The sequence below is a fragment of the Meriones unguiculatus genome, chromosome 19 (assembly GCF_030254825.1).
Source record: "Meriones unguiculatus strain TT.TT164.6M chromosome 19, Bangor_MerUng_6.1, whole genome shotgun sequence".
NCBI classification, from domain to species: Eukaryota; Metazoa; Chordata; class Mammalia; order Rodentia; family Muridae; genus Meriones; species Meriones unguiculatus.
Genome location: NC_083366.1, coordinates 46,943,295 through 46,969,289, shown reverse-complemented (window position 1 = coordinate 46,969,289; position 25,995 = coordinate 46,943,295). Strand labels below are relative to the sequence as shown.

Below are 25,995 nucleotides of genomic sequence, written 5' to 3'. Positions count from 1 at the left end.
AATGAAGTAATGGGCACATTGCCCTGTATCAAGAAGTGTCCTCTTAGGGATGCTCACTGGTATTTTCTGACCCCTCTTTCCACTCATAAGGTGGCAATAGAATGCGATGTCACTAACACGGTGACCTCAAAGCATGGTGAAGGACAGAAAAGATCGTTCCTCGGAACCAGCTGCTCTCCCACCACCTTCGCCTTTCAAACTGGATCACAAGTTGAGAGAACGTTAAAGACGAATCATTTCTTGGACTGACGATATTTTAATCTTTAGCTTTGATTTTTTTAAGTAAGAAGATTCTAACATTTAAATTCTTTTAAATATCACTTTTTTTTTTCTGAGTTGGATGATGACTTAAGTTTGTGACTCTACCAGACTAAATAGCGGATAGAAATAAGAGTCAGCTGGAGAGATGGTTTGTTGGTTAAGAGTACTGGCTGCTCTTCCAGGACCAATCCCACATGGCAGTTCACAACCGTCTGTAACTCCAGTTCCAAGAGATCTGACTCCCTCACAGACGCGCATGCAAGCAAAACATCAGTGCACATAAAATAAAAATAAATCATTTTCTTAAAAGGAGAAAACTCAACTAGACACAAACTATTTTTGGAACTGTTGGCAAGAATGAGCAGTAAGGTTAAAAATTTGTTAAAATCTAATGAACTAAAAGAAAAAAAAACTATTGCTGTTCTAATAGTCACTGAGAGATTGTGATTCCCTCAAAGGCTATTGTCAGTTTTTTTGGTTTGGGCTTTTTATTTGTTTGTTTGCTTGTTTGCTTGCTTGCTTGCCTGCCTGCTTTTCCTGACAAGAAAAACGTGGGGACAGAATCTTAAGCTTCTTATTTCAGATGGGATGGTGATTAAATTACAGGCATTTCTTAGCATAGCAGGCCATCCATGTGCTGCTGGAACTCACAATTAAAACTGCTTTATTTTGTATGGTGTGTGGAGAAGAGCCATCACCAGTCGCTGATACGGAACTGAAAAGGTTTAATTCACAGGAAAAGGGCCACACTTCGGCAGTTTGGCCTTTATATTCAGCAATTTCAAAGGACACACGGGTGTTAGCAGCACCCAGGCCCTGACAGAGAAGCTCAGATCAGTCTGAACAATCCTTTCATGTTTTTGTTTGAGAAAGAAAGAACTTCTGTGAGGTTCTGTACGGTTCTCATTAACAGGAGCAATATTTGGAAACAAGTCTGCACCTAGTTATCAATGACTGACGGCAGCTGGAGCACTCGTTAGCCTGGGATTCTACCACAAATACTCTTCTGTGGATCATATTTCAGTTTAGCAGCCACACACAAACTGAGCAGAACCAATTCCCACATCTTTTTGTCAGTTCAGCACAACCTCATCTTTAGAGCAGTCTGAAGGTCTGTGGGGCCAGTTAAGAGAGGACTGAATGGCTCTAGAGAGGGGAATCAGGACTCAGGGTGGAAAGCCGTGAAAAGGAGCAAGGACCCTGCTGAAGGCCACGCCACCCTTTCCCCAGCTTACGTAGAACAGCTGGCTCTCCGCACACAATTTGGTTCAGTTGACTGGAATGGTATTTTTATATAATACAGCCAATGCTGTACAGTGATTAAACGTACAAGGTGACCCAGTTCTTAAGAAAATTCTGGGCACAGAGCGTGTGATACATACCCCTAATGCCAGCTGGAGGGCACAGAGTTCTAAGACAGCCTGAGCTATAATAAGGCTCTGTCTCAAAACTAAAATAATAAAAAGTTATGAATATGTCAATACTAGTCGTTTGCAAGATGTCCAGATAATACTTTGTAAGGCTCAGAGATGTGAGCATACCAAAGTAAACAAGTTGTCATTTATAAGGGACCAACAAAATCCGTTTTTTATTAAATACCTTTTTAGTAGAAAATGTATGCATATAATGACAAAGGCTTTGTACAGCATAATTTCCTATTAAAGCTTTCACTACTATTTATATTTAATACTGATTTATCAAGGTGTAGACTATTTGAAAGTATCTTACTTGACAAAAACATTAAGGAAATGTTTCTTTGATAACAATGGCATTAGTTTTCTTTCTCCCCCTTTTTTTAAAATCAGAAATCACATTACTTCAAAATCTCTTAAACTATAGAACACGCCAACCCTTGAGCTGTTATTATTTCCTTCGGTGAAGAGACTTTCACTTTTCTTATCATTTTTCTATTGAGGAATTCTCCAACTCAAGCCTGTACGGCAGCAGGCCCATTTGGGAGAGGCATGACATCACAGATGTGTTTTCTCCTTGGACCCATCAGCTGGAAATAGTAACAAAGACCTTTACTTAAGCTGCAGAAAATCAAATTAACAAGAATGATACTGTTAATCTTCATGTTCTTGCTTCCACGCCACAAAAAAAGATTGCTAAATACATTTGCTCCCTAATCCTCGCTAGAGGTCCTGAATGATAGCAGAACAGGGGAAGACATGAAGATCATAAAAAACAGCACCAGTTAAAAAATAAGCAATGTCAGAACTGTTTGTTCTCACCCAAACCATCTGTATATTTCCAGAGTGAGTAGATTTGTGCTTTTTCTATTAAATAATTTTATTCCTTCTTCTGTGGGGGTGGATGAGCACATACACGTGATGCCAAATGTATATGTTTTGAGTTTTCTTACTGAACTTGAAGATAAAATAATTTAAATGGAACAAACAGCCCGTGAAAATATTTTGATTTTGGTACTCTCCAAGGACTTAAGTACAATGTGTCTGAGAATTCAGATATTTCATGAAGCACAATCTATTGCCAACGCTCTAAGGCTGTAAATCTCTATTGTTCGTAGAATTGTGTTTTCAGCCCAAGAGACAGGATTAAAGACCAAAACTGTAAGCAAAGTGTATCTGAAGTGTTCAAAGCACCAAACACAGAAGTTGGGTGTCCAGAGGGAATGGATTTTAGCCCTGTGGGTTTCTACTGTTTATGGTCACTACCACGGCCAAGTCAGTAAGGACAAAGTGTGGATCTGGTTTCCACTCACAATTCTAAACTGAAATGGTTCATTGTGTACCAACATATAATAAGTTTTACAGCCATTTAATGTTTAAAATTACGTCAGTTGCCTTGCCTAGGCCCAACCTAAATGTGCCTCTCAGCGGTGGATGTCCCTATCATTTCTAAGGCTATAAATGTTCCCCGTTGCTTCTCATAGCCTCTGCCTTCCTCCCAATGTCCGCATAGTTCTTGCCTGGTCGAAGGGTTCTCCAAACACCACTTTAAACACGCATCAACCTCTGCCCACTGCTGCCAAGAACAAGTCTCTTTCCCTTCATGCCATTCAGCATTTTATATAGTTTACCCAACTGGTTTTTCTCTCCATCTGCTGAGACTTGTATGAGGCCTGGGACATTTTTTCTTTTTAATTTTCTTTTTGTATGTGTGCATGTGTGCCTGTGAGTATGCGTGTGTGTGTGTGTGTGTGTGTGTGTGTGTGTGTGTGTGTCAGAGGTCAACCTTAGGTGTCTCCCTTCTTCACTCTCCATCCTGTTTTTGAGGCAGGGTGTCTCAACTGAACCTGGAACCCACCATCTTGATTGGGCTGACTGGCCCACAAGCAATGGTGATTATTCTGTCTTCTCCCTGACCATACCCAGCTTTCCTATGGATTCTGGAGATCCAAACTCAGGTCTTTGTGTTTACACAGAAGACACTTTACCAATGAGCCATCTTCCCTGACCCAGGTCCTGGGACTTTGGTCTTTGCTCACACCTTTGTGCTCTAGGAGAACTAGGATGCATGTTTGCAAGAGTACCCACTGATTGGATGGAAGAGCCTACTGCACAGCGCTCTCCTGAATAAGGGCACTGTGTGCACTATCATCCTCATTGAGGCTTTAAACCATGACATATACTTGGTATTCCAACTTTGTAGTTAGAGGGAAGAAACCTTGCAGTTACTTCACACCTGTTCAGTGACACTCTTCGACATTGTGACAGTTGGCAACTGAGGTACCACAGGGATTTGGGCAGTTAAGAAATGCTGCGGAGCATGGGTACCACGAACGCTGGGGTCTGTGACAAGTAGGAGAATTAACAGAGTATCACGCTGTAAAGGAATTCAGTTTTGACACAAGAATTTATAGCAGCTCTCTCTAAATGAAGCCTGTCTGTCTTCAAAGGCTGTCTTCAGCTGCCAGTGGTCAGTGCACCCAAGACATTTGCGAAGCCTCACTGTTTTCGTACCTCTTCTCCAGCCTAGGTATGTACCTGACCTTATATCAAGACAAGAATACTCAACTGCTCAAATCTGATCACGTTTGCTTCCCAATTAAATGGCATCTTCTTGAAAGAGATACATCCCCTCCTGGATCTTCAGCTTCTGACTATATACCTAACCAACATTCCATTAATAAAGTTAATGAAAATTACTTAAGCAAACTGAATAAAAGTTTCCCATGAAGTTAATTTTTCTTTTTAGCTTAAGAATTTTAATTGTTAGAATGAATTACTTAGCAAGATTGCAGAATTACTTTCTCTTACGGGGAGATAGATAGATAGATAGATAGATAGATAGATAGATAGATAGATAAGTAGGTAGCTACACCACAGAACCAGAAAAGAAAAGAAAAAAAACTGATGAAATACAAGTATTTGAGCTGTTATAGCATCTTCCTTAATTAATATAAGTAGCCTGTCCACAGACAGAGTTTTATCTAGGCATGTTAATTAACAAAGAAATCAAGTTACTATCAACAAACTGTGATTATTAGGTAATTTACAATATAAGCCAAATAACACTTTAGTTGACTTGAAACACACAGAGAGACTAAATTCCCTCCTCCGCCCTACACACACACACTGGAAACATTCTGGGGTTGGTATTTTTTAAAATTTAAGGTGACTCCAGGCTTCTGTTACTTCTGCTGTGGTTGAAAAGTGACACTATTAAATGTGTGATGACAAGACTAGCAGATACAACATCCCTTTCTCAAAACTAGGTTGACAGCTGACTTCAAATCCTGTGCTTCAACAGGAAAGGCAAATTTGTGTTTAATGTTTGGTCTTGTGCAACTGTGTTATTCCAGGAAATAAATGAAACTGCATTGCTAGGGAGAATGACTAGAATGTATTTGAGACAGACATTTTATTAATGGAACAGGACGAACAAGAACTTTAAGAACACATTCGCTGGCAGTTGATTGTATTCATTAAAAATGAAATCAAGTTACTATTATCTGTAATATGCATAAGTCAAATAAAACCAGAGATGTCTAAAACACGTGCCCTGTAACCGATTTTGTTTGGCTCACTAAATTATTTATAAAAACGTATATCAATCAGTTAACACAAATGAGGTTGTGCCTCTCTTCCTGTAAGGAAATTGAGACCTTACAGAAAGGATGATTATTATGTAGGTAAAAAAGCCAACTGTCACATCCACATGCTAGTCCTTAGCTCAGGGTGACATAGGTACCTCTTCACAACTTCTAAAGAAATTAAGAATGTAAAGCTAGCCTAACAAGTAACTATACAAACTAATAGGAAATACATGAAGAGGACTTATAACAGCTGTATCCCAGAAAATGGACACTAAGAAAATTTGAATCTCGAACCAAGCTAAAAAGAGCATAAAACTTTCCTTTAACTGGCAATGAATTTCCATTGCATTCTTTAACACTGTGTTTATCATAGCCTGTCAAAGAGAGCTGCTGTGAGGCCTGGAACTTTGTACGTCTGTGTCATCCATCAATTACATGTCTGCCAAACACTCGGGATGCTCACTGGGAACTGAGAAACTAAGTTTCTATTTTCTGCAGTCAGGATTAAGTTATACTTAAATTTCAGCACCTACATGTGGCCAATGGCATTCTATTGGACAGTGCATGTCCACAGATTTTTATGTCACTGGCCTTAGTTCTTCATTCTTTTAAATGAACTCTTCAGACTTCCCTGCTTGTGAAAGTTGGTTTTAACATAAACACTTTGGACCTGTAAAACAAACTCTAAAATGCTGTTTACACATTTCAATCAATGAGAGATCAGAGTTCCTTGGTTGTAAGTTGGTTAAAAAAAATTTTAAAGGGATATCACCGTGTTCACAAGATCCTTCTGCAAACAAGCACCTTCTTTATTTCAGTATGGTACCTGCAGCTGGAAATAGGGCCTTTGCTACCAGTTGGCAGGAAACCAGGGCAATGTTGCTAGTTAGAAAGACTGGTAAGCAAACCATCAGCTTCTTAGCAACAACAAAAAAAGTAATTCTAAGGACAGCAGGCTCCTTAGAATGAAGAATGCTAGTTTTGTGAGCCTTAAACTGAAATGTTTGGGGGGGAAATGTATAATGTATCTTGCTATTTCTAAGTAATATGTCATACTCCATACTCGGGAAGTTTTCTTCCAAGTATGAATGTCAGGAATGGACATCTCTGGACATGTAGGGAAGCAGGGCAGGTTCAAGACTAGAATGTCTTCTGGAAAGATACTCTGGATTGGCTGCCTGGTTTCTTCCATCTGAGGCTGACGGGAAAAGGCAGGAGCTCCTTCCTCCTAAGCAAAGTCTTAGTCGGGGTTTCTTTCTATCGCTGTGCTAACACACCATGCTCAAAGAAACTTGAGGAGAAATGGGTTTGTTGCATCTTACAGTTTGTAGTGAGACCATCATCCCGGAAGTCAACAGAGGGACTCAAGGCAGGAGACAAGGGCTGAGGCAGAGGCCGCGGAGGGGTGCTGCTTACTCTTCATGTTTTGCTCAGCCTGCTTTCTTATAGACCCCAGGGCCACCTTCCCGGGGTGGGCTGAGCCCTCCCACATTAATAACTAATTTTGAAAATGCCCTGCAGACTTGTCTATAGGTCAGGGTTATAGAGACATGTGCTCAATTAGTAGCCCCTCTTTCCAGGTTTAAGTCAAGTGAATAAAACCCAACTGGTACAAGAACTCTTAAAAAAAAAAAAAAAAGTACTGTTAGCTGGGCCTGGGGGCTGCGGTCCTACACCCGTCAGTACTTTGGAGGGAAGCTGACACAGAAGAATCACAAACACAAGGTTTGCCTAGGTGACTTGGTAATACTGGCTCTCAAAATAAAAGTTAAAAGAAAGAAGTAAAGAAAGAAAAAGGCTGGGGATGTGATTCAACAGTGCATCATATATAAGAGTGTGGGTTCAATCCCAAGTGTTGGAAAAAGTTATGTATTATCTTACTGTCTTCCAGACTGGAAGAATTATTTGATATAATTTGTTGCACTTGTTTCAAAAGCTGATTTTTTTAAATTAATTTCACAACATGCATTGCCCAGACTCATAAGCTTACCTACACACACACACACACACACACACACACACACACACACACCAAACCAAACTAAACTCCAAAGATATGCAGTGACAATTCTGTGAAACGTGACTATTTTTATCTTCAAGATTAAAGTAGGCCTAAATAGTTCCCTCACACCACCACCCTGGGGTAAGATTCTGCTACATGCAGTGAAAAAAAAAAAAAAGAAAGCAAAGTCCCTTGTAACACTGACATACTCAGCTAGCAATCAAAGAGCTTCTGCTGCAGCAAAATGGAGTCACAGTGCTTTCCGGATGGCACACACAGCTTTTTAAATCTCAAAATCGAATGGGAACGCGGCAGGCTTCTTCCCTGAAGTTCTCTTTCTCTACTAGTTGGGTAAACAAAGGGATCCCCTTCGTGAAAAAGATCAGGTCCGCTCCAGAAAACAGTCTCAGACCTCTGTGTTACTCTCCAAGGGACCAGCGTCCTAACCCTGTGACTCCATGTCTCTCGGGCTTATCTCGGGACTTTCAGGACCTCTCTCTCTGTTTAATATTACCTTCACGTTGTCATTAGAGTAGGAGAGAGGTCTGCAAGGGGAGACTCTGAAAGCGAGCAGGTCTAACTTTAAGGTTTTGGTTCCTTAGACCCCTGTGAGTGAAAGCACACCCAACCCGATGGCTGATGGGACCACGTCATTTCCTAGCTGGTCTTTCACCCCTTGCGCAACAAGAGCGCAGCACGGGGCAACCAGCACAGGCCATGGGGCCCTTTGCCAAAGGTTTGCAGGTTTCCCACGTGGTTTCCCATCAGTCTGCTAGTGAACCGTAACTATGGTAACGCTTATGCTTAAAGTTGTAGAAAACACATCCATAAGTCGTGTACCAAGAAAATAAAGTAAAACCGGAATTTCACTCTTACCTGCTTATGCCACCATTGACTATTAGGGAAAACGACTGACAGACACAATGCTGTATGTATGAGACCCTTACCTGGTGATGACTTTCCGGAGGGCTGCAGTGATTTATCCGGATAAAATGCCAGCCATTTTATACTGTATGTTGAGCCTGGAAGAGAAAGAATATTCACGTGATTCGCAAAGGCGGTCAGATTTTTATTTTTTTAGTTGAGTAATTGCTAATACTTTATATTAAGACTACTTGAGGAGAAAATGAAGCCGCCTGTTCCACACCGAGAACATATTTTCCCTGGTATGGAGTTAGGCTGTCTCGGATCCTAGGTTCTTCCTGAAGATGGTCAGCATCCTTGTGGGTGTCTCACAGACACTCAGCAAGGGGGCTGGACTGATGAAGTAGACCCTGAAACCACTACAGATTGTGCTTTTACTTATGAATCTGCAGTTATACTTCGCTAAATATTCCCTTTTTATTATGAAGCTTATGCAGCCGGCACTATGTGGCATTTTGAAAATTCCTTTGGAGAGGACTTTTTTCCACTTATCTTTTTCATATAAGTAAGACCTGCATGTTATGTAAACACTGCTACTTGATAATGTAAACGTCTTCCTCTAATTGTCTCTGATTACTTCCCAGAGATATGTTTTTTGTTTATCCTTCTAGAACTCAAAGCGTGCGCACACACACGTACACAATTGCGTAGGTTTATTTTTCTCTCTACTAAGATGTTTCTCTCCTTGTTACTGTCATTAATATGTTGGTTTTATTTAGCATCATAGCTACAAAGAATGTCCTCTGTCAGCACTCATAAAACAGCATTATTGGTTGATAATTTATTTAGCCAGCTTTCTCTTGGGGCCTTAAATTTCTTTTCTCCAACTTCCCTTTCAGCTACAACAAAAAGTTTCAATGCTCATATTCATACATAGACACTTTATACTTACATGAACATGATCAATGGCACAAGTCCAAAGTGGAATTATTGAACTAAACTGTTTGCATGTTCATTAACGTTTTGATGGATATTAATAAAATACCACTTATAAAGTTAGTAGTAAAAGTCTGATGCCAAAAATTTAGGTTTTTGTAAGATCTTGTTTGTGTGTGTGTTTTTTTGGTTTTTTTTTTTTTTTTTTTTTTGGATTGGCATTTCAGTACCTATGGATGAAATGGAGTTTCTCAACTTCTACTGCTTTACAAGAGCTTTTCTGCTCTTATTTTGCTTGGAAATTTCTTTTGCTTACTTTATATGAATTGGGAAATTCATAGTTTCTCACATTAAAGAGTGCGTGTTGTTTATAGAAGCTGGTATTTTGCATGTAATGTGTGGCAACCGTACATTTTGCAGGTTTACAGTTTATCTCTGGAATCTGTTTATTGTTCTTCTTATTATCTAGTTATGTTGGGGTTTTTTGTTTATTTTTGGTAGCTAGCTTCATCCATTGTGTGGATTGTGGATCTGGAAGATTTTTAAAAGCTTACTTTACGCTGCAGAGTTTCAGGAAAGGACTGCATACAGGGGACACAGAAAACCCAATATGGAGATCATCTTGACTGTAGTATCATAACAGAAGGGTTTTGGCATTATCTTCATTATCAAAAGACCTTTTTGTAAGAAGATTTTTCCATTAAAATGCTAAGGTGATGTAAAAAGCTGTGGGCTTTTTTTCCCTAAGACTACACTTTAGGAAGAAAATTAGGAAATCTCCATTTTACAGTGCCATTCTTCAGGGCATTAACCGTGGTGGGCTAAGGAAAGATATGCAGAGTGAATTACGAAAAAAGTGAAGGTAGTCCAAGGCAGGACTTGGAATATTAAGCTAACAGAGACCTGCTGAAGGAAACTTAGACTACAGACACAAAAAGAAAGACTCTTCAGTGAGTTACCTTCTAGAGCTTTTCAGGCCGGTTGTATATGTTTCTGGATCTTTTGTTGTTGTCCTTTACAAATTTTCAGGCATTAATAAAAATGAAAGGAATGATTTTACTCAGAGGCCAGTGAGTACAAAACTAAATTATTTTCGTTAGAATGCCAAGAACCAAAACCCAGCTTTAACAGTATTTTCACAAGACTCTACAAAGCCTGTGTACACAGAATGATGCTTGGGGCTTATGCTTTATACACTGCTTATGAATACGTTGTCATCAACTGTTATTAAAATATAAGATTAAATATACTTCTTTATCATATTGCTTCAAGTTGCGGCTGCTTAGTTGTGTTGGCAAACCTCTTCTCCCCTCGGGTCAAGTTTCAACAAGTATTTAAGAAATCAATACGTCGGAAGCACTTCAGACTCTCTCCCATCGCAAATAAAGCGACAGCACTGAACTGTGTGCGGTGGAAAGCATCGTGACACAGTGTGTCTTATTCATGGTACAACGTGTGACATCATCTGAACCGAAAGACTGTTATTAAACCCAGCTCAGCAGAACACTCTCATTCAAGAAGAATGACACATAGATTTAGAATCACGAATGTCATTGAGCTGAATACCACAAAATATTTGGGTCAAAGAGTAGAGAAAATTTTGATGATAAAATTGTAAGCCTACGGAGGAAGTTCCTGTGAGATGTTTTAATCTGTTTGGAAGAAAAAAATAAAAATAAAAAACAACCGCGCAGTAAGTAGTGTCACTCACAAGCCAGGCTTTGTAAAGCCGGGGAGGGTGGTCACAGAGGGCCCATCATGTGTTAGCACTGAGAAACTCTGCGTTTCACATACTCCATGTGCTGCTACCTCTCCTGCCCCTGCTACACGGTATGCTGGTCTCTCTGAGTTGAGTTTTGCCCCCAGTCTTTCCCGTAGGTGTTAAGTTCTGTGTTGATAAAGCTGCCAGGTAGAATTTATCACTAAGAAAACTGTGACAACTGTCTTGATGGCAGGACATAATTCTCAGACACGATCCCAGCGAGTGTCTTCTCAGCTCAGTCTCTTCGCCAACATCAGTGATCCTCCGCCGAAACTAAAAGCACCTGGGTGGCTCTGTCTAACAGATGTCAGACATCTGCAGACATTGGGAGGAATCCTTCAGGAACTAAGACGGGTAGAGTGTCACTGGCTTAGAAGAAGTCACTGCTTGCTCAGAGCTGGACCACTGTATATCTAGATCTACTGCAGTGTTTATAAACCACACATTAGGTAAGTAAGAGCCTATACTGAAAGCTGAAAGTAAGGTGTGATTTGAGTTGGCATCTAGACATGAACTTCCAGACCCAGTTCATGGGAAAGAGCCGTACATGATAGGCAAAGACTCTGCCAACCAAGTTACACTCCCAGCCCCCCCTGCCCCAAAGTTAATGTTTAAAAGCCCATCACCTAGCCAGGAATGGTGGCACATGCCTGTAATCCCAGCATTCAGGGAGGCAGAGGCAGGTTGATCTTTGTGAGTTTGAGGTCAGCCTGGTCTACAAAGCAAGTCCAGGACACCCAAGGCTACACAGAGAAACCTGTCTCAAAATACAAAACAAAAACAAAAAACAAAAAAAACCCATCACTTTTAAAAAAAACCACCTTTGTATTTTTAAAATTGTTCTTGAACTCCTGATTCAATAGGGACTCCTGCCTCAGTTTCCCAAGCAGTTATGACCATAGACTGTGTCCGGCCCCACTTTTAGAAAGTTTGATTGGCAAACAAGCACTACTCAGGTTCCTCTCCTCACACACACCCATTAAACGATAAACTGACATACAGTTCTTGCAACTGATAGCTGAAATTTCTAGATTTCTTATTGGCATACTTCAAGTCGACTATTATGACTAAAACATAATCATTCTAAATGGTCTTCTTCCTGTAGAGTAATAGGTCTGGGTTTAAAGTTATAACTTTAAATAAATTCTTAAGCCATGAACTTTCATAAAAAAGTGGGTTGCCTAGCAGAGGACAGACAATGTGGCAACAAGCAAGACTTTGGGGTGCTGTTTTACCATGTTTAAATCTTAATTGGGAGGAGGGAGGGAACCACGGGGGGGCATACAAAGTGAAAAAAAAGTGTAATTAATAAAGAATTTAAAAAAACTTAAGTGTCAGCTACCACATTTGGATTATCTCTTTATCTCCATTATTTCTTAGTCTTCCAACTGATAACATGAAGATCCAGTAGAGACCATGTCATAGATTAAAAAGAGGACGCTCACAAAATGAACACTATGCGGTATGTGATACATCATGAATAAATTTTACCTTGATTAAAACGTTATTCTATGGCAGGGATGGGGGGGGTTCACTGTGTTACCCTGGCTATCCTAGAACTGGCTCTGTAGACCAGGCTGGCCTGGAAAGCAGAGATCCACCTGCCTCTGCCTCCCGAGTGCTAGGACTAAAGGTGTGCACCACTGCCACCCATTATAAAACACTGTCTTATGCAAAGGCCAAGAAAATAACATCTAAGGTAATCATTTTAGGCAAGGCATGGTGGGGGGGAGGGTACCACAGTGCCTTCCTGTCCTTAATGTGTTCGAATCACACAGTTGTCTCGTGAAAACGCGGATTCTTATTCAAGGAGTTTGGGGGTTGACATTTCCATAAATTCTCAGCTGATTCCCAGGAGGCTGGGCTATGGACTATGATAGCATCTGATGTGACTAAATGGTTGCTTCTACTTTGAAATGTGGAAGACAGAAGCTCGACCTGCCTCGACGCATTACAAACCACTGATTTGAGATGTCAGCCTTTCATTGTCTGAATAATTTTTCATCCTCTTTACATTTTCCTTGCCAATATTTCTTTAGGTCGAGAATGATATTAATGTCTATTTCCCAATGAGATCAATGTTAAGCCTTTTTCTTGTGTATAATGAATGGGATGAAACACTAAGTGGATTGGAAAGGTAGTTCCACTGTCACGCTTTTCCTCTGGCATGAAGGATCTGCACAGAGCTTAGCAAGAGGCTATGAGGGTACACAGAGTTCTCGGGAGAAGCAAAAGGAGCTACCATTTGGAGGAGTGCAGAAATGGAACGGGGCACCCAAACTGGACATCCATCTTATCTGAACACTAGGGCAGGAGAAAGCGTGGTTTTTAAACATCCTCTCTTTCTCAATATGCGCTTAGCCTGACCAGTAACTCTGCAGGGCAAAGACCATTTTCATGTACTGGCATGTCCTCAAAGGCTGAGTGTCACTCTGCTCCATACAGTTGCCTTGGCAAGAACCTGCTGCTGCTGACACAGATCTCACAGACCATTCTTTATTTCCCAAAGGAGAGTATGATCTTTGATTCGTGTAAAATGAGCAAACGTCTAAGCAGCTCAGAGTTAGTTAGGGAGCAGGGAGTCTCCTTACAAACAGGCACATGTGTGTGTTTTCAGTGTTCTTGTCCTGTAGTTAACTGAGACAAACAGTTAAATTCAGTGACCTAACGGCTGTTATCTCTCAGTGAAGATCAAGGTGTCTTCTATGTCTACAAAACGAGTAAGAAATCAGTTCATCTAAACCAAAGGACCAGTTCTCATGGGATTTAAAATTTGGAACACATCCAGAACTAGGAAAGACGCGCTGCCATAGAAGCAGCCAGGGCTCATTGCTCACTTGATTCCCAAAGTTTTAAATAACATAAATGTAAATCGAACATAAGAGCATCAAAACTCTCGAAAACAGTCTTAGGCCTGGAAGTTATAACAGGAGCTAGCAGAGTCTAGACACATGTTTTTACTTAAGACCTTTAGGAAGCACCTATTGAGGAACCAAGATAAAACAAAAAGTACTTCTAAATTGACCTCTACGACTAAAGTAGAACAAAGCAATCACCCGGCATTTGAACCATATAGCAAACTCTTTCAAAAAAAAAAAAAAAAATGAAGCACAATTTCATTTTCACGTTCAAAGTAAATTTTTCTTTTTCTTTTCTGAATATCTGCTATGAAAAGAATTAAAAATCAGCAAACAGTTCATGGTAATACAGCTGTATACAACAAATGTGTATATTTGTCATTTCTAGGAATGATCTAAATATATACTTTGTTTTGTATTCCCATCTGTCAGATTCCCTGTTAGGGCAGTAACTCTAATGAAACTTCTGGCACATTTACACCACTTTAGATTTCTTCTCTAGAAGAGAAACACTACGTTTTAGAGCCTTTAATGGTTTAACAGTAGCCACTTGCCAGATCATTTGGATATTACCTTCTGCCACTTAGGTAATACTGGTTAAAAGTAACTGTATCTATGAAATCATTAAAAAGTTGATTTTTAGAACCTAAAAATCAGGGGAAGGACCGGGCATGGGGATAAATAAAAAGCCGAAGGACAACAGTCTGTGCTGGGCAGGCAAAACATGCAAATGGGACAGAAATTCCATCTCTGTCGCTGTAACAGATTTGAAAGCAGAAAATAGCAGCTCTCATTATCTGCTGGGAAGATAGTGCTTTTCACTATCTGCTTTTCACTATCGTGAAAGCACAGAGAAGGTACAGGTCGACCATCCAAACTGTGCTTCAGACTCCTTTCACTTGGGTTTGGAGTTAAGTGTAAAATTAAACTTTCCTTGGCACAATCGAAGCTAGATGTTACTGCTAATTTGTAACACAGTATCCACACAGTCATAAGTAGCAGCAGTCAAAGGCAGCAAAGACACGCTCTGAATTAACAGGGACACCTCTTCTTCTAAACTAGACAGGAGACAATGAAAATCAAGAAAGCTAAAAGGTTCATAATGTGTCCTTCTTATATTGACCCAATTAAGACAGAAGACAGACTGGAGCTCAGTCTGCCTGCCTCAGACACTGCGATGGACACACTTTGAAAGCCTCCGGATGACAGGTCTTCCACTAGGAGAGACCCCACTCTTTTCTAAGCTGGTGGATGCTGGTTCAGTTCATGCCAAGGAAGAGCAGAACCAGAAAATCAAGGCCTTAAGGAGGGGAAAACAAACCACGATCAACAACAAAACCATGAACAAACAAACAAAACAAAACAAAAAACAAGGTATCCAGGAAGAGAAGGGGATCTCAGAAAATCCAATCAATTTAAAGACCTTGCAACTTGAGGCCACTCCCTAAAGCTCGAGCATTATATTTCATGCTTTATAGAAATCGTCACCTATGATTTCAGGATGGACCCATGGAACTCTCATTAAGAAACATTTGTCCTGAGAAGACAAAAGGCAAGTTGGGCAGTTTTGAGTACTCTAAGCACGGGCTAATAAGGTAACCATTTTAGACTTCTGTTCTGTCAGCAACAACCAAGAAGCAGAAAGAATGGATGGTTTTAATGACTGGAAGAGACCTTCTGGGCAGGGACCTGAGCCACAGAATTGTTAGACAAGCAAAAACACTCTTGATATCATGCAGTGACTTCAGTGGGAGGACAAGGAGGGTCCATGAGCATTAGCGGGAAACTGATCCTGGATGGGGAACTGGCTGTCCAAGTGGGACCTCCATGGCTCTGAATGACCTCAGGAGACAGACAAACATGACAGGAGGTGTTTTGTTTGTTTGCGGTTAAACCAAGAATATGAAATGCTAAAGCAAGCCTCTTGGGGTCTTTGGGTCTCTCTCTCTCTCTCTCTCTCTCTCTCTCTCTCTCTATATATATATATATATATATATATATATATATATATATATATATATATTAAAAAAAATTGCTATGTGCAATAAAAAAACGGGGCCCCAGGACTCCGTGGTGGCAACTATCAAGAAAATCATTTTCGGAATGAAGTACCTTGAAAAAGGAGACAAATACTGACTGAAGAGAACAAGCTGTAAGGTTGCTTGATTCCTCTCTGTTGCTCTCTCTTCCTGGAATGACACAGGAAATTAATGCTGCCAACTTCCAAAAGGGACCTCAGGGCACGCAGACTGCCCAAACGTCTCCCGGGAGTTGGTGTTGGGTCTTCATGCTTAATGAGTTCATTGGCAGACAAGGGGCACCAGTGGCCCGTTCCCCTATGCTTGGCCAAAGACAAAGGGACAGGTCAAGCCTTGGGTAGGGTTGCCTTAAATTTTCTGGATACCACAGCAGTCTGGGGTTGCTGAGGCACTGGGCTAAACGTTTATGAGGAACGGGAAATGGAGCAGAGGAGTGGACAGCCCTGCGGTTGGCTCAGTGTTGAAAGGAGACCACTGAAATCCTGAGGGAACCTCAGGCCAAGTCTGCCTGCCCAGGGAGAGTTACCTGCTTCTCCCTACCTCAGTCTGAGGAATCAAAGAGCAGCCGGAAACATCTGCCATTTGCCGCGATGGAGTTTGGCCCACCTACTGCCTGTGTCTGATGCCAATGACCCACTAACCAAGGTTTGCAGGGAGAGCGTGCAGCAGAGAAGGCAAGTGCGTGGTCACTGGCAAACAAAAAGGGGAGGTTGGGGGACAGTCCAACTTAAGCTCAAAGTATAACAACTTCAAATGGTCACTCAGGCCACGGTTAAATTCGGGTCACAGTTAAACTACAACCGTTACTTAAAGGCACGGAGGAAAGTTGGCTTGCTTGCCTCCCGCAGGTTTCTCGCGTGTACTCGAAAGAGTTTGATCAAAACAGTACGACTCCTTTGGACCACGCTGCAAACCAGCGCGGTTTCCTTCCACCTGATCTGGAGGAGGGCAGCCAACTCCTGTCTGTCCTCTGGCCGGGAATGAGCTCGCTTCCCTGGATCCCCCGGGTCTTCTTTGCCCAGGACTCCGGACTCATTAGCGGTGACAAGAAGCCGACCCCTCCCGCCCTCGATCACCACGCTGGCGGGACGCCTGGGTTGGGACTCACCCGGGGAGAGCGGCAGAGCTGGGAGAGCCGCTGCGCTGGGACCGGCCTCGGCCACTCCGGCGACCCGTGGAACAGGACTCACGCCCCGCGTCCTCTCCCGTCAACCAGCATCACCCAGTCCCTCTCAGCCGCCTGGCGATCAGCAGTGAGTCACCTCCTTATTTATAGACTAGGGGGCGTCACCGCTCCACAGGTTCCAACCCCGAGGCTTGGCTTTGCACTCCTCCCCCGCCCCGCCCCGAGACCCTCGGGCCAACCCTCTCCTCGAAGGCATCTTTCCCGCTGCCAGTCACCCGGTATCACCTCCCAGATCCACGCTCGGCTGGTCCTGAAGTGTCAGAGTGTTAAATGTGCCTGAAGTGTTGAGGATGGAGGGAAGGGAAGTCGGGGTAAGGCCGCATGAATTGACTCCAAGAAAAATGCTTTGCTTAGAAAGGAAAAAAAAAAAAACTTTTAAGGATGAATTAGGGAACTCCCTTGTCTTTGCTGTGACTAACTCAAAAATTGACGCCTTTGTTGTGAATCACAGATGGCATGGATTAATTTCAGAATTGTAAAACAAAAGAGCTGATTATTAGTTCCTCCTAGTTTACGTGTGGCTTGACTGCATTTATTTAAAAAATAAAAAACGGACTGCCAAACAAACAAAGCAGCCCAAAGACATTTGAGAACAAAATGAACTCAGTCCAGAAAGAAAGAAAGAAAGAAAGAAAGAAAGAAAGAAAGAAAGAAAGAAAGAAAGAAAGAAAGAAAGAAAGAAAGAAAGAAAGAAAATACATTCCCAGTGCATTACTCTGATACCAAACTCAGGCAACACAGTACAAGAACACTTCAGACTAACAGCTTCTGTGAATGGAGACGCAAATCCTCAATGAAAAGTACTAGAGATTCAAATCTGGTGAAAATAAAGATAATGAGATCAGGATGTGGCTTTTCAAACGGCAGAGGTTCTGTTTTACAAGCAGCACTGACTCCATTTTGGGTGAAAACGCACAAGTAGAATTTACACCTTACTGTGCCTGTAAACACCATCTGCCTGGCACCAGGCACAAGGCACACACAGATTAACAACTTGTTCCTTAAAGCAGAAAGGTCCCCACTATTTAAAAAAAAGAAGTAAATGGGGGCTATAGCCACACACGCTGATGTTACTATCAAACCAGGAAAACCAGGCTAGCAGGGGTGCAGCTCCCTCATCTGACCCCCCTGAAGAGAAGGAGCCCTAAGGCTTCAAAGGACCTTATCTTACCAACCTCCCTGCAGCAAAGAATTCCCAACCATCCTAGGACCTTCAGCTTGCCTCAGTCCCTGCTGTGATGTGGCTGTTCCACTTGAAGTGATATAATCTGCCCGTTGTCTGTCTTTTCCTGCCACCCAACTGTCCTCTAGCTTGAGTCTTCCATTCAGCATCCAAAGCCTCTGCCAATGGCTCAGCTCAAACCTTGATTCTCAGCAGCAGACCTTCAGCGCTGGGTATCTTATTACCACAGAGACCTTTTTTGATCCCTTGAGCTACCCTGTCTGCTTCTCAAGTGCCTATGCAATTCCTTAAGCCCTGCTTGATACTCTTCAATCCTACACAGCGGATCCATAAAAAGCATATATAAAATGCTTATATATTGCTTGATGTGTAGTGCATAATCTGAAAGTTAATATTCATAGATAAGATTAGAATAAAAGATTCCGTGTTTCTGTATCTACCTTGTCGGGAAATAGAGACTACTTGTCAAATTGATGCTGACAAAGAAAGTCAACATACCTTCTGAATTTATTGTTAGTTAATAAATTCTGACATTGTGAAAAGTACCGGGTATTTTAGTTGAGTCTTTGAAAAACATACAAACTCAGTTTTAAAGAAAGGTGGTGGTCTTTTAGTGTGGGACCTGAAAGAACGAAATGGCTAGAAGGAAACCTAAGCAGTACCCTCCGAGACACACGTTCAGGAAAGGACTTCCTGAACTTTGGACTCCGTTTGCTCCAAAATTAAGACCAACAATTGGCAAATGAAACCTTATAAAGCTAAAAGTCTTCTACACGGCGAAAGAAACAGAAACAATAAAGTGAGAGAGGTGGGGGCCCACAGAGTAGGAGAGAAATCCCTGCCAGCTATACATCTGACAGAGGATTAATTTCCCAAATATATAAAAGAACTCAAAAAACCAGAGTCAAGAAAACAGACGGCCCAATTTAAAACTTGGCCTCTGGATCTGAACAAAGAGTTCTCTAAAGAAGAAATTTAAAAAAAGAAAATGGCTAAGAAATATATTATAAAATGTTCACCATCCTTAGCAATCAGAGAAATGAAAATCGAACTACTCCGAGAGTCCATCGTACCCCAGTCAGGATGGTGAAGATCAAGAAAACAGCTGGCGAAACTATTGCTGAGGATGCAAGGGAAAGGGAACCTTCATTCACTGCTGTTCAGAACGCAGACTGGTGCAGCCAATGTGGAAATCAGTATGGAAAAGTCTCAAAAATCTGAAAGTCAGTCCAGCATGTGGCCCAGCTACAACACTCCTTGTCACAGTCCCAAAGGACTGGACATCCTACTCCACTGTGCTTGTCCATCCATGTTTATAGCTGCCCTATTCATACTACCTAGGAAATGGAAACAATCTAAATGTCCTTCAGCTAATGAATAGATGATGAAAAAGTAGTTCATACACACGATGCAATACTACTTAGCTCTGAAAAAAAAAAATAATGAAATATGTAGCTGAATGGATGGAACTAGAAAATATTCCACTGAGTGAATATTCATTCAGATGTAATTCGTTCATTCATTATGAGGGGTAACCTGAAGTATGCTAAGAAGCCAGGAAAACAGAAGGAGACCGTGGACAGAGGAGAGGAGAAGCCCTAGAAAGGGCGTGAGCAGGAGACCCGTGCTACAAATGGGGTGATAGAGAAAATGGGGGAGACTTATACTGGAGAGTAAGGAGGAAGGGTGATACGGAGGAAAAGAGAAGAAGGAGAAAGATGTAATGGTAAGAAAGTTTGAAAAGTCCACAGAGCAACATACTATTTTATAATCTTATTTTTGAAATGTGTGTGCACGTGTGTATGTGTGCGTGTACACATTTAACAGCACACAAGGTGATGATGATTTTCACAAGGGGCCACACACTACCTTGCATTAACCCTCGTGGTAAGCATGGGAAACCTTTCGAGTTGTTGGTCAGCGGTTACAAGAGTTTTCCAAAACAATTTGAACTATTGGCAGTGCCCTTGGTTGCCTTCCAGAGCTAGAAGGCAAGATGCTATTTCTGAATACATCACACGCTTTGGACACAGAAGTGAAGAAGTGTGTTGGAACTGACCTGCAAGCCTGAGGACCTGCTCTCATGGTATCAGAAGGTGACAGGTAAGCTACCAGTCCTACCTGACTATAAAGCCTGTGAACCACAGTGACTGGACTGGCAAGGCAGTCCCAATGGTGCAACAGTGGCGCTTTTATCTCGGGGGTAACCAACTGTTGTCTAATTCAAGTTAAGACCACTCAGTGGAGGGAATTTATGCCTCCACTACTTGGTTGCCTAACCAACTACTGGTGGCCGGAGAGGTCATGTGACCCTCTAGGGGAAAACCTACTGCTCCCTTTTTTTCTAAATTAATATTTCCTAACTGTATTATAAAAACTTAACCTTATACTCACAGATAAGTGTAGCTTTCAACTCATCATCAAAGAAGCTTCTGTTTTCAGCAGAAGGAGGTTACCGCAAAGATACAATATGGTCCCAAAGAAAACCTGCATAGTGACAGGTTCAATTAACATGCCAATATAGACAGGCAAGCTCCACAAGCTCCCACCATTAATGAAGAGCTCGGTGGCTGCTAGAGCAGAGAATCCTGTTTTCTCCAGGGTGAGGTCCCTGATAGGCCATCCAATTTCTAGTGGCCGGCCCTGAGCACACATACACACTAACAATGCTAGGTGGACTCGGCAGTTTACACATACGTAAAGTAGAAAAGAGGGGGATATCAGAGGTGGGAGAGAAGGATGAAAATGATGTCAATCCTCGTGTGTAAATTCTCTAGAAATAAAAAGTTGAGTTAAAGAAGGTTAGAGGAGCTGGGGAGATGGCTGCACAGTTCAGAGTGGGTTCTTCTCTTGCTGAGGACCCAAGTTCTGGAAGCTTGCTAACCCTTATCCCTCCAGCTGAAGGACAATGAATCCCTCTGAGCTCCCGAGGCAGCTGCATGCACTACCGTTTACAGATGCTTTCATAACACAGATGCATAAAAATTTAAAAGTCATATAAAAGTACAAGAATAGTATTTTATCACTTAAGAATAAACCACACGGAATACCAAATATCTTAAACACATTATTTATTCAGTTTAAATATTTCATTCATTCATTCATTATGAGGGGTTGTGATTGACAATCAGAGAACAACTTTGTGGAGTCCGCCTCCTTCTTCCACCCTTACATGTGTCTAGGGCTAGCAATCAAGCTGTCAGAATTGCCTGTCAAATGTGTTCATCTTCTGAAACACCTCACTGACCTCCTTTATGAAGTTCTTTCAGCTGGCGAGAGAGCTCAGTGAATGAAGGAGCTTGCCAGCACACCTGACAGTCTGTGTCCTAGTCCCAGGATCTTCACGGCGGAAGGGGAAAGCAGGCTGCTGCAGGTTCTTCTGCAAGTGTGCACGCACACGGGCTCACATTCACACACAGGCACTCGCACACACTCACACAGAATAAGCAAACAAATGAGTCTGTGTCTCCCTATGATAGATACTGCTCGTGTGATTTTCAATTAACATTTTATAACACACCAAGAAATTGTGTTATAAAGAGATGGTGATGTTTCCAAAAGGGATGCATCTTAGATAAAGCCAAAGTGTTGGTTAATTTTGAAAAGTTATTAGTGTTGTCTGAAAACTCAAATATTATTTGTAGACTTGAATTTTGAAATTAAGTCTTCACTCACTAGGAATGCCCCCAAATACAAATACATTTTAACAAAATTTCTCCTACTGTGCTAGCCACCCAACAAATGAATATTTTATCTAATAAGAAAATAAGCTTAGTGGTGAGAGAGAGATTTAAACACTTCATTCAGCAAAAAAATGAAACCAATTTTTGTTTTCCTAAACCAGGTTTTGGAAAAACATTGATAAGAACAGATGAATACAGGGGAAAAATCTTACTGTACTGAATGACAAATTCAGTTTCAGCTCTGGGTATCGAATTTTGACCTTAACAAAGGTTTGTTGTTTGTTTGCATTTTCTTTCTTTCTTTTTTTTTCAGTTCCCTTCTTTTTTTTTCTTTCTTTTTCGTTTATTTATTTATTTTTATTAATTACACTTTATTCACTTTGTATACCTCTCACTCATTACTTCCCAATCTCACCCTCCCTCCTTCATCTTTTCCCATGCCCCTCCCCAAGTTCACTGATATCGAAGGTCCTCATCCCTATCCATCTGATCCTAGTCTATCAGGTCTTATCAGGAGTGGCTGCATTGTCTTCCTCTGTGGCCTGGTATGGCTGCTCCCCTCTTAGGGGAAGGTGATCAAAGAGCCAGCCACTGAGTTCATGTCAGAGACAGTCCCTGTTCTGATAACTAGGAAACCCACTTGGACACTGAACCACCATGGTCTACATCTGTGCAGGGGTTCTATGTAATCTCCATGCATGGTCCTTGGTTGGAGGATCAGGCTCAGGAAAGCCCTCTGTTCCAAGAATTTTTGGTTTTCCTTGTCCCCTCCAGGTCTTTCTATCTCCCCCTTCTTTCATAAGATTCCCTGCACTCTGCCCAAAGTTTGGCTATGAGTCTCAGCATCTGCTTTGATACCCTGCTCGGTAGAGTCTTTCAGAAGCCCTCTGTGGTAGGCTCCTATCCTGTTCCCTGTTTTTACCCTCTTTCATGTCCATCCTGTTTGCCTTTCTGAGTGAGGTATGGTCATCTTACCCAGGGTCCTCCTTCTTACTTAACTTCTTTAGGTATACAAATTTTAGTATGTTTTTCTTATCTTATAGGTCTAGTACCCATTTATAAGTGAGTATATACTATGTGTGTCTTTCTGTTTCTGGGATACCTCACTCAGGATGATCTTTTCTAGTTCCCAGAATTTGTCTGCAAATTTCATGATTTCCTTGTTTTTAATTGCTGAGTAGTATTCCATTCTGTAAATATACCATACTTTCTGTATCCATTTCTCAGCTGAGGGACATCTGGGTTGTTTCCAGGTTCTGGCTATTACGAATAAAGCTGCTAAGAACATGGTTGAGCAAATGTTCTTATTGTGTACTTGAGCATCTTTTGGATGTATGCCTAGGAGTGCTATAGCTGAATCTTGAGGTAGCACTATTCCTAATTGTCTGAGAAAACGCCAGGTTGATTTCCAAAGTGGTTGTACAAGTTTACATTCCCACCAGCAATGGAGGAGGGTTCCCCTTTCTCCACATCCTCTCCAGCATGTGTTGTCACTTGAGTTTTTTATCTTAGCCATTCTGATGGGTGTAAGGTGAAATCTCAGGGTCGTTTTGATTTGCATTTCCTTTTTCGTTTGCATTTTCAAGACAGGGTTTCTCTGTGTAGTCCTGGCTGTTGTGGAACTCACTCTGTAGACCAGGCTGGCTTTGAACCCAGAGATCTGATGTCTCTGCTTCCCAAGTGCTGGGATCAAAGGTGTGAGCGACCACCATCTAGTGACCTTAACATTTATAATGACTTTTATATTATAACTAACTTAGTTAAAAGCGTGTCCACTTTCTGTAAGTTTGGCACTCCGGACCTTCAGTTTTGTCTTTTTTCATTTGTTCCATGTTGAAACAATCTTATAATTCAGGACAAAACTCTGCACAAAACCCATACCTATCTAAAATCATTTTCTTGCTCTTTATCACTTTTTATCAAAAGCTTATTTTATACCTGTCTTAGTTAGGATTCCCATCGCTGTGAAGAGACTCCATGACATCACAAGAGGAAGCATGGCAGCAGGCAGACATGGCGCTGGAGCTGCTGAGAGTTCTACATCTTGATCTGAAGGCAGCCAGGAGGAGACTATCTTCCTCACCGGGCAGAGCCTGAGCACAGGAGACCTCTCAAAGCCCACCTCCACAGTGACACACTTCCTCCAGTAAGGCCACACCCTCTAATAGAGCCACTCCCTGCGGCCAAGCATTCAAACACATGAGTCTGTGGGGGCCAAACCTACTCAAACCACCACAGTATCTGTAAACTGTGTATATTTTTATTATCGAGATAGTTCCTTCCTGTGTTCTTATTATTATTATTATAAAATTTATAAATGTTTTGATAAAATTTATAGACTAAAATTTCTTTCTTCTTTTAAAAATGTCTTTCTTAATAAGGGAATTATTTGTAAATAAACGCCAGGAAGCTGTATCTAAAACACAGACAAACTGTCAGGCAACAGCCCTGGAACTCTTCTGTGGGTGTGTAAGTTCTATGTAACAGGCACATAGAAAGCACTTCCGTCCAACAGTTTTTACTTTTTATTTGGACTCATAAGGCACTTAAGGCAAAATAAAGTTTCGGTGTTTGTGTTTTATCTCATTTCCATTGAGCTAACCATACTGCTATAGATAAGCTTGTTAATCATTTAACAATGTTTTAACCTAAATTACCTTCTCTTTCTTTAGAGCTAAAAGCATAGCAATGAGTTATCATCCCTAGTAATTTGAAAAATAGAAAATATGATTATCATGAAATGCAAGATCATTATTAAACCTCAAAATGCATCTGTAAGCTTAAAGTGGGTTTTCAGAGTACTTCAAGGCCCAAATTTAGAGTTGTGCCTTATCTCTGCTTGGCTGAGACAGGAACTCTTTTTCAAAAGACATGCAAGGATATATTATCTTTAGGAATAAATTAATTTTTCTCAGTTTCATATGTGTACATAATGCATTTTGGTCATGCTTACACCTCCTCCAGAGGCCCTCCTCCTGCCACCAAATTGCCATTCCAGTTTCGTGACTGTTTTCTTTTGTTTGTTTGCTTTGCTTTGAGATCAACCAAGACCACTGTGTGGGCATAGGTGGGAACCCATTTGCTGGAGTAACTTAACCAGTGGCTACATTACTAAAGACAATGACTTCCTCTTCCTCACAGTTCTTGACTCCTGTGAGTTCTACTGAGCAGAGAAAGGCCCTATTATCCCGTCCTCTTTCTATGACTAAGTGTTTATGGGCTCAGCAGGCTGAGAGCCCTATCCAGGCAGCCACAGCATTCCACAGAGACAGCATTTCATGGGCCTGCTCTCCACTGTCTACTCCTGCGTTATTTTGGACCTGTCTTCCACAGTGTTCTCTGATGCTCAAAGGGAGTTTTACGGGTGTCCTATTTAAGGCTAAGCACTTGGCCTCAGTATGTTAACCAGCCATCCTATCGGAATCAACTGCCATTTGCTGTAAAGAAAAGCTTCTTTGATGAAGGCTGAGAGCATTGCTAGGCTATGTGATACATAAGTATTTATGAGGCAGTTCCACAACGTGTCAATTTAGGAAAACAAAAGTAGTAAGCTCACTTTAGGGTCTTTAATCTTCCCATTTGTGGACTTTAATATCCTTGTATGGAGTAAACCTCAGATCCAAACAGAAATCAGTTGGTTACCTATGTAACAATAATGCCACTATTTCACTGGCAAGCTCTCTTTCCCAACAAGTTGGTAGTGTAGCATGCCAAAGTCCAACGCTGGGAAAGACCATGGCTGACTCACACTCCTCAGAGGCTTCATTTTACTTCATTTTGTCTTACCCCATCTTTATACATTTTTTTCCCCAATTTTCAACTTTAATCTTTGTCCTATGTGACCCATCATTTAGACTACCCTACCTTCTAAACTTTGCTGTTTGAAAACTTGCCTATCCTCAAAAACTGTGGGACTGCCTTGGCTGGCCTCATTGTATGAGGATGAGCTCAGTCCTGATGTGACTTATTGTGCTAAGGTGGGGGGTGGGGCTTCCCTTTTCTAAAGAGAAGGGGAAAGGGGAGAGGGGAAGGGGGACTGGGAAGAGACAGGAGAGAGGCTACGCTCAGGATATAAGGCGAATATATAAATTAAAAAATTGAGATCAAAGACTAGTCTCTTAATTTTCTTTTCATATCTTCCAGTGGTTACTATCTCCTTTGAACTTTATGCCTGTTTTAAAAATATATACAGATGCCATAGTTTTTGTGGAGGAAGTGT

General features: G+C 41.4%; 1 protein-coding gene and 1 long non-coding RNA gene across 5 annotated transcripts in view; one reads left to right on the top strand and one right to left on the bottom strand.

The window, feature by feature from the left end:
- The window catches only part of LOC110539373 (type-1 angiotensin II receptor), a 42,970-nt gene extending 25,997 nt beyond the window's left edge, over positions 1 to 16,973 (bottom strand). Inside the window, exons 1-2 of one of the 4 annotated variants that reach the window (XM_060373090.1) lie at positions 16,833 to 16,973; positions 8,213 to 8,287 (exon numbers count right to left, since the gene is read on the bottom strand). The gene's annotated coding sequence lies outside the window, so the exon portion shown is untranslated. Of the gene's footprint in view, positions 1 to 7,474; positions 7,732 to 7,779; positions 7,805 to 8,212; positions 8,288 to 16,264; positions 16,332 to 16,832 lie in introns of those variants that run through there. The other 3 variants (XM_060373091.1, XM_060373093.1, XM_060373092.1) reach the window with 3 other exon arrangements.
- Positions 16,974 to 16,979: 6 nt separating this feature from the next.
- On the top strand, positions 16,980 to 24,429 carry LOC132649353 (uncharacterized). The gene is made up of 3 exons (XR_009587780.1): positions 16,980 to 20,196; positions 21,938 to 22,046; positions 23,728 to 24,429. It is a non-coding gene; the product is annotated as an uncharacterized LOC132649353 (long non-coding RNA).
- Positions 24,430 to 25,995: the final 1,566 nt, after the last annotated feature.